Source organism: Lepidothrix coronata, unplaced genomic scaffold, assembly GCF_001604755.1.
Source record: "Lepidothrix coronata isolate B3197 unplaced genomic scaffold, Lepidothrix_coronata-1.0 Scaffold25, whole genome shotgun sequence".
Classification (NCBI taxonomy): Eukaryota; Metazoa; Chordata; class Aves; order Passeriformes; family Pipridae; genus Lepidothrix; species Lepidothrix coronata.
The window spans coordinates 930042-939706 of NW_016690205.1; the positions used below are offsets into that span (position 1 = coordinate 930042).

Below are 9665 nucleotides of genomic sequence, written 5' to 3' on the forward strand. Positions count from 1 at the left end.
CATGATTTCCTGGCTACTGTATTGAATATGCACCTTTAAACAAAGTTAGACTTGGGAATTTACCCGTATCTTAAAATGCTAATCTAACACTAATTAAAAGGCCAGTGAACACGCTTTGATGGATTCCAGTTCCTAACATATGACAAATGAATTCCGATGGCAGCACGACTGCAGCAGAATTACAATGGCAGAGCTGCACTGGGCTGGGGGAAGCCAGGGAAGGGGTTCTCTGCACTGGCACAGGGGCAGGGAGGAGGCAGAGCCGTGGTCTGTGTGGGTGCTGCCATCCTCCCAAGGTGTGCCAGCCACAGCCTTTGTTCCTTGTGTCAGAGCTGCTTTCCAGGCTATGCTGAAGCAAAAAACTGCCTGCTTCTGCATCCCAGCCACCCTCCCTCTGATACAGACACCTCCCTGCTGTTCACTGTGCAGTGCTGGGCTCCTCAGAAAGGGCAAAACAGCCTCCCTGGGGAGGAAAAGCCAAATGGGAGCATTTCCCTTCTCCCCCAAACACAGGTCATTCCTTCAACCCCTTCAGCCCCATGTGTGTCTATTGTTAAAGAAGCATAAAGAGATCAGGTAAATATTTCTAGGTGAGACTCTATGTTCAATATCTCCTGTAAATAACTCTGTCTTGTTGATCTTCCTTAGAACTAGGAGAAAATGAAAACCCAGCTTGTAATGCAGTCTGGAAGTGGCCTATGAGCTCTCAAGTGCACGCCCCTTTTGAACTGACTGCAGCCCTCTTCAGAGGTACTTATGGCATGATGATATGCAAGAAGCTAACTGAATTGCCTTTACATTCCTTCTTCCCACATGAGGAAAGCCAAAATTTAATTGATGATAATTAAAAAGTAAAAAAAAGTTGTATTTTTGAAGCAGTCCTCTTAGATGTCATTCTGAAAGGATTTGGAAGTTGGAATTTCCGTGTACCATTACTTACCTGCCTATGTAAAGCAGACTTAGTCCTTCCTTCTTATACAGATGGAAGAATTCATGATGATTCCTTATCCCTATTGTCCTCATAACCCCTTATAGAGGGTTCTCCCTATAGGTAGCAGTTGAATTTTAGCATCCCATCTGTGACCGGACTAGAGACTGGAGGACACTCTTCCCACATCTATGGAAATATCCCAGCCACTGAAACCCCAGGGTTGACTGATCCTCCCTAAAAGTGCCAAGTCAGTTTGTATAAATAATTAAATTCCCACTGGATCCAAACAATGTTCCCTGTACTCAGGGGTTGATGCCCAAGTTCCTGCAGAGCCTCCCTGTGGGGCAGTGTCACAGTTGGAGTGGCTTTGCACACCCCCTCTGGCGAACCAGAGCCTGCCACTGAGCAGGACCTGTTCAAAGATCAGTAGCATTTTAACAGTGGGATCTGGGATGGCTCTGCTTGTTCCAAAATCCGACTTGGAGCACTTTCTCCAGGGTCCCACAGTGAAATGGTGCCAGTGCTGGACACTGACCTCAGCTCTTTTGGGGAATGTCTGCCCTGATTTTTTCAAACCAGGCTCAGAAGGTTTAATGGAGTGGGCACAGCACCACACAAATAGAGCTGCACAGATCTGGGACTGGAGCTGGCTGGTTGTTACCCAGATGGGACTGAGGACAGGAAAATCTTAGCCTGGCCTGCAAATGACCACAGAAAAATATCCAGTGTCCCAATCTGCACCCTAAAAACAAGATCAGACTGCCCTTGCAAGGGGGTGGGGGAGACAGTTTTCCAGATTGTTCTTTCTTCCTTTGTGAGAGAGGATCTTATTACGAGCAGAGCTGACTTTCTAGATGAAGAAAATTCTCCCTGTCACAAGTTCTGCTTGATCTTACTATCACAAACTGTATATACACCTCTAACATGTTCCTTGAATGCCACTTCTGTGTTCCCCTGCTCTTCAATCAGAGATAAATAAACGAGAGGCAGCATGATGCCTGTTATCTAAAAAGATTCAGGTAGAGCAAGTATCATAGCACAATCAGGGTGCTTGAAAATTGTATTTTCCTGAAAAAGACTTCTACTTGCCTTCTTGGATCACACACAGAGGAAGTCCAAGGTCTAGAGGGAGAAAATAACTCTTAGTAACTGAACGTTTGAACATTCATACAGGATTAATTACTTGTTTTATTTTTTTTTCTTTAATTTTAAATGATTGTACTGCTAGCAGAAGTGGAAAGTAAAGACTCTGATCTATGCCAGGCACTTAGTACATAAAAATACTCTGCAAGTTTTCCCTATCTTGAAGAATTTCAGCATAAACTACAAAGGCAAAGTGGACTGAACCGATCCCTGGAGAAAACATGTGCAACTCCACTCCCATAAAAAGACTGCTTGCTTCCATAGATCTGTACCCATTTATCCTCAGGATGAATTCACACATTTTTTTCTATTACTAGATGGACTCCTATTTCTAATGGAGTCTACATGATCTAAGCACTTCCACTTATTTTTTTCTAGAAGTAAAATCCTGTGCTTAGAGGATGAATTGCGCTGCTGAGCAGTGCTGTAAGGATCAATTGAGGTACATTAACATTTGCAATGCCATTGTGCTAAATCTGAAATACTGGGCTATATAGGAAATTTCAAACAAAGCATCTGCTCAGTCTTGGTAAAGCAAATCTTTTGTCTGAGGCATACTGCACTAGCAAATTAGTGCACCAAGGATTATACTGCCCTTGAAACGTCACCAAAGTGCAGGAATTTCACAACAACTAAATAACATGGGAGGAATCGTGAATTTCTAACAATTATTCCCCAAAACCTATTTTTACAAAAATTCACATCCTAGATGTCATTGTGGTTCATAAATTTCTAGTTAACATTTACTTAAGACAATAATTAAGTCAATTGAAATATTCAACACAAGACATATGCAAAATGTGTAAGACCAGTGGGTTATGAGCAGTGGAAAGGAGATGCTTAGAGCAGATTAGGTGTGAATCACAAGGGTTGCAGCCAGGTTTTCCCTGTATAAAAGTCAAATGTCAGGCTGCCTGTGCTTGGTTGTGATTAGCATGAGATCAACTCTCTGTATCCTGTGAGTCATATTCTCCACAGCCTTGGCCAACTTTCCTAACCTGTCTGTGCTCTTATTTGGGGGAAAAAGGGTGTATTTACCCCAATGCACCCCCGTGAGTGAGCAGTCCTGACTCTGAGCTGTGTGCATGGCCCGTGGGACAGCAATGAACAGCATCTGACTCAGGGGCAGTGCAGCTCCAGGAGTGTTTTGTTCACACCTGTGCAAGCAGGACACGTTCTGCCTACACCAGAGGGAGCTCAGACACGACAGGCAGAGGTTATGCTACAGCTTGATCTTCCACATTGCATGGCCACAGGGAGACATTTTCAGAAGACACTCAGGATTACAGAAGCAGTCCCACTAGATTACACTGCTGACCTGAATGGTTTGTATAACCCAGGAACTTCCTCCTTCCAAAGCAAGGAACCGTGTTGATGAAGGTCTGTGCACTCCAGGTTGGCATTGAAAATGTGCCCTACATGGTCTATTTGGTAGTTCTTCCAGTTCTCACCAGCCTGTCTCCAGTGTTGGCAGCAGTGACTGGTACACCTCTGGTAGCAGCATCTGGTTATCTCATGTGACAGTAATGAAAGGGACACATGGGCTGTGATAAACTCCGTTCAACTCCCATTGAACCACACAACAACATTTCTGGGAAGGTCATTTTTGTTCTTACAGCAGGAGTTGTGTGGAATTTTACAGAGCTCACATGCTGAAATATAAACAACAACCAGGCAGCCTTGAGGAAGCTGTTTAACACCTCCTGTACCCAAACAACAGCAAGGGATGCACCCTCAACTGGTGGAAACCAAGCATCTGGTTTTTAACAGACAAACTTTCTCACCACTGACAGCAGAGGAGCTGGAAGAGCTTCCACCACACACTTGCCTTTCTTTATCTCTGCTCTTGCAGCCTTTTCTGCTCTCAATTCCTCCCTTCCTCTTTCCCACACTTCCCTTTTCCTTGCATCAAAGACATAGGATCTGAAACCTGGAATCTCGCAACACTCCCTTCTCCACAACTCACTCCACTGCAGCTTACTCAAGGCTGTGAGAAAGCAAACATTCCAGAAACCTCAGAGGTAAGACCCAGATTTTTTGATGGAGCCCATTAAATCCAGTGAGAATCCCATTTTGAGGATCTGTAAATACCTGCTAGAACTCTGGCAACATGCAGTGCTGGGGCCAATGAATATTAATGCAGGAGAACTGAGCTCAGGCACAGCAAAGCAGTTACCAGGTAGGAGAGCTCTCTCTATACAGGCTGTGTCAGCACTTAAGTGCTAGATTATGTTTAGCAGCACCAGGCACAGCAGTTCCCAGCTTAATTTTCTCCACCTAACAGCTGCCTTCAGAGTTTAAACATTTATACACCCTTCTGCACTCAGCATTGAAATAGGAGCTAATTTCCATACCCCTTAGCAAATGCAGGTCCATGTCTCCAATCCTTTGTTTTCATACAAATTTTGTCACCCTTATTTGTTCCAGTCTGACCAGTTTTGGAGTAAAGGATCTTCTTGATTGAGGGCAGCAGAATATGATCCCCAGAGAGCAGTCTGTGGCTAAACTGTGGCACTTTCATGATGAAAGACTCTGGCAATATATTCCTAGTGCATGGGTTTTTTGATTAAATCAGAAAAGAAAAAGAAAATTAATTACATCAGATAATTCTATGCTTCAAATCCATAGTTAACAACAACGCCCAGCATTACCATCAGCGACCCAAATCAGGGAAGGTGATTCCAATGGGAGTGCTGGGAGACTAGAACTGAGCCCTTGAGTACAGTATGACCTGAGATAATGTCAGGGTAAGGGGTTTATACCCTCCCTCTTTCCTCTGCTAAAGGAATCTCATCCTTCCTTTTGCTCTCACCTCCACTCCCCCAGTTAGCTCTACACAACTATTTGTGGACAGGCACTCTAAACCAGATCACTGAAAGGAACTGCTTTAAAAATACACACTTTTTCCTTTAGGAAGAAGTGCTTGGAAAGCAAGGAGAAGCTGCTCAAATGCACCAGACAGGTAACCTTGAGGCCTGACCCCAAAGGCAGGCAGTCCACACCAGGCTGTGAGATGTGACACAGATCTTTAAAAAGCCTGCTAAAGGCATGACATGAAATGGCAGCCCCACAGAGCCTGGAAAAACACGGTCTTGCTTGACAAAGCACACCCAAAGCCCTTCCCTGAGCTGTTCTTTAAAAATTAAAGTGGCCCAAAGCTAAGCATATTTTAAAGCGTTGTTTGTTAAACAAACAAACAAACAAACAACACAGCAAGAGAAGTAAAGGAAATAATTCTTAACCAAGAGTATTCTGTTATGTATTTCTGCGAGAAAGGCCCTTGGCATTGCCGTGGTGAGAGCAGAGGACATTTTATAAATGTATTTCTATAAACAGAAAAGTATTCAAATTGGAAAAGCCCGTGTGGCTGACTCTCCCCCTCTGCAGCTTGTGTACTCCTTCAGCAGATAACAGAGGACAGCTCTTGCTAGCAGGCTGCTCTCCACACGCTCTTCATTAGCTCTGTGAAAAATAAAAGCTCCATTCGACATTGTTTGATGGTAATTAGAAGCTGAATCAGGAAATGTGTCAACCTGCTGACGTTCTTTGGGTGTTTACAGTTTATTCTGGCATATTACACCTAGTTTTGTTTAGGGCTTTCTTAGAAACCTATGTTATTACAGGGAGTGTAGTTCGAGGAGCTGGTGACACACTTGGAATGTAATTGTGGAGAAGGTCTTTTTACAAATTCCACACAAGAGGAATCAAATGTTAAAAAAATCTCAATGTTCCTTGGATATGCTGGGAGGAATCTTTTCAATTCACAAAATATGATGATTTTTCATCGCAGATACAGAAGATTTGACAGAATCAACATTATCAGAGACGATGCAGACTGTTTATCTCTTTGAGCAGCACTGGTAAATTCACAGTGCTAGCAGTTTGGAATTAATGGTCTCTACCAGTAGAGGCCAACTAGCATTTCAGTCTTAAAGAAGATCTGACAAGTCCTCTACATAGAAAGCCCTAAAACACCATAAACACTACCTAGCTGAGAGTCCACAGGCAGCATTACACTTTGCTCTGTATCCAAATTTGCTGTTTGGGCTACATGAATGTTGTTCATTTCAGACGGGCTGTGAACAAAATGATGAACAAAACTCCCTCTTTGGCTCCCAGAAAGCAGCCAGTTCTCATTTGGGTAAGAATCCTTATTTCCACACCTATCTTTTCTTCTACATTGTATGTATTGCACTCAGTTCCAGCCCAAGTTGCCAAAGGCTGATTCATTAGGCCACGTAACACGGAAACACAGACACTCATTTCAACCTGTGGTCTCTCTGTGCTGGCCTGGAGTCACTGCCATCTGTGTGAGTCAAGCACTCAGCACACCTGGGAACCTCCGAGAGAAATGAAAGCACTGCTCAAGTCAGGATGATGACTCAGTGACTGACATGCTGCTCTCATTTGGAACTCATCCAACGTCTTGTCATGACACTGTCTGTTCACTGCAAACAGCCTTCTCCTTCCTCAGATGGTGCCCGTCATATTTCTGAACATAATCAAGGAAAGAGCGTGACAAGAGCAATCACATGCAAAATCTGCAGAGCTCCTCTTATAAAGCTGGCTGTTTGCATTTCTTAGTGTCTTTGTAACTCTCAGGCTTTTTGAGGACAAAACATTATATTTCAGGTCTGATTCCAAAGAAAGAAATAGAACTCTAAATTCTGTTACAAACAGTTCCACAGAAACCAGGAAGACAAGATTTGATGGTATAATAAACACAGCTGGAGGCAGATCAAAGCAGTGCAGGCATTTTCCAACAAGAAAGATGACAACTTTTCTCAAATGAAATTAAGGTTTCTACTTACTCTTGCGATGCTCAGAACATCTGCGCTCAATATCCCAGATTTTTTACTCTCTTGGTGGGACAGATGGTAATAAGGTGCCCAATTCCCAATGCCCTTCAATAAGATTTAGGCACCTGCCTCATAATTTTTCAAGACTGACTTCTCTATGCTATTCTCAGCTTTGAAAAACTACAAACCAGGAGATTCCATTTGCCACTCTGCTGCCAGGTAGCAGTTTGCCCTCACATAAATTGCTCGACCTTTGTGTTCCCTGTTTTAGCCCCCCCATTTGTGAACTAAAACCCCACCCCTTTACTAATGTATTTTATACTTTTTAAGATGCTTTGAGCTTGCACTAGAGGTACACTATAAATACACCCATATCTAAATTACCAACATTCAAAAATAACAGGAAAAAATACTTGTTGGTGGATTAGCTACATATGATCAATGCCCAATAAAAATCTACTACGGTTTTGCTAAGGTCATTTAGTGCTGTGCAATTCTCATGAGGTAAATATTTTTGAAAGTGGGGAATGCTTTGAGATTAAGCAATACATTACAGTTTTTGATCAAATGCCAGAAGCCATCAGTAATTATAGTTCATACTGCAGCTATTTCAAAACCCCTTGCTTCAATGAGCAAGTATTAACTGGACAGACACTCCTTCACAAATTAGAGGCTGCAAAGACTTATTACACACCATATTTATCTTTGAAACTTGTCCAACAGAATTAAACAAAAAAAAATAATGATACAGATTATGGTTGCAGGCAAAAAACTATTAAAAGTCGAACAACTATATATATGTTTTTATCTGTCAAACTGTCCCTGCAGCCACTCTTTGGTTAAGGAGCTCAGGAATGCGGTACTAAGAAATACTAGTAATTGTATTAGTATGCTGCTGTCAAACTTCAAACTGGCTGTATTTTATCACAGGAGCTGATAAAAGAATTTCTTGATTGTGCAGGCCTTCAAACACAACAGAACTGCAAGAGCACGAGATGGGAGCAGAAATGAAAGCGTGTGACACCCACGGGAGGGAAAAGTGCACATGGAGTGTCAAAGCTGTGCACAGAGCCATCAACTTCACATCAGCCAAGGCCACTGGAAACCCAAAAGCAATCCAACCACCTCACCATGTTACAGCATGTGGGTAACAAGCTCAGTTAACTGACAAAATTTGGCACAGAAGAGAGGTGTCTGAGCAGGCCAGGATGCTCCAGGTACAACCTTCTTCAAAGAACAATGGTAATTGTGAGAGGACATTCCCCTTTCCAGTTAGTTTTTCTGTTGACTCCAGAGAACTACACTTGGACAGCTGCAAGATTTTTCCTCAGAAGACTTAAGGCTACTCAGGATATCCAAGACAGTACCACGACCAATGTTGGACAAAATAAGAAATTGTGGTGGAGAAAAAACTGGGGCAAAACTAGTGCAGGCAGTTATGATTTTCAAGACTTCTGAGGGGAGGAAGGTGCTCAGGCAAGGCTGCCTTTTAACTGTTGCCCAACTCAAGATAGCATCAAATAAGCTTCTGATAAATACTTGGCTTCACAACAGATTCATACCAAAATTTATAATTTAAGCACATTCCTCTAGATTTCAGTCAGACAAGAAGCTAATGCAAACTCTTCATTTGCTAGAAGAATTATTATTATTATTATTACATCTCAAATTTAGTTCAGTGTAAGAGATTATACATTTAAGCTGATTAAAAAGCTTAACTAGTTAAGTTAACTAAACCAAGCGTTTGGATTTTTTTAACACCATTAAACAGAAAAAGTTAAGTCTCAGAATGCACTTTTACTTGTTTGGCCAAAATTTACTACACAGAGCAAAACTACAAAAAAAAGTGTCAGGAATGCAAAACATTTCAAAACAGATCACCAATTCAGGAGGATGCTTATTAAAGGCACAATTATGGATTCATTTATTATATATTTATATGATCTCTATAAAGCTGTATTAGGCTTTTGAATTTTCCCTGTTAGCCAGAGATTTTTGAACATGGTATAATTCTGGAAATCAACTCTAATAAGCAAATACTTCAGGTAGATAAAAATGCTCGAAATGTGACCATTCTAAATTCATCATACAAGTAACCCAATGCAAATATCCTGCGTACTTCCTAAACAGTTACATGATTAATGGCCTAACATAAAACTAATTGGTAAAGTGAAAAGTATCACAGGTGACTGGGCAATAGCTGTTTTTTGAGGGTTTGCATTTCTTTTATAGCACATTTTTATAACAAAAAACAGTGATCCCTGTAACTAGATCAAGATCTTGATTTGTAAAATAAATACTGTTACTATTAAGAGCAATTACTGCAAAAATATATACAGCATATTTAATATAGTATATTAGTAATTTAAAATGTTTAATGGAACACTGCTGATGTGTTTGGCACTAAATTATCAGCATCACTCTGCTTTTCAGTATATAACAAGCAGAAAGGTCAACACCTATCTGCCAGCTGCTTAAAAAAATAACAGGAATTATGGACAGAGTGCCTGAACTTTTGGACAGGAGCACTTGGAACTGAGAAAAACCTTGCTGAAGGTTCATGGTGTAACCTGTGTGTTTGCACAGGTAACCATGCAATTTACCTCTCTAATCACTTTCCTAGAGATAACACTCGCTTCCTTCCATGCACAAGTTTCTAAAGCAATGTAGTTTGTAAGCCTAGTGTGAGATTTATGATGTTATACTGCAGAAACCTGTTTAGCCCCTGATTTACAATCCTGGCAATTGTGTTCAACTCTATCATCACAGCTAATTACAGCTAACTGCAGATT

At 41.6% G+C, this 9665-nt stretch overlaps 1 long non-coding RNA gene across 1 annotated transcript; it reads left to right on the forward strand.

Annotated features, from left to right (window-relative positions):
- Nucleotides 1–3893: 3893 nt before the first annotated feature.
- LOC108494521 lies at nt 3894–7873 on the forward strand. Its single transcript, XR_001873880.1, has 3 exons — nt 3894–4095; nt 6146–6215; nt 7835–7873. It is a non-coding gene; the product is annotated as an uncharacterized LOC108494521 (long non-coding RNA).
- The last annotated feature ends 1792 nt before the right edge of the window (nt 7874–9665 follow it).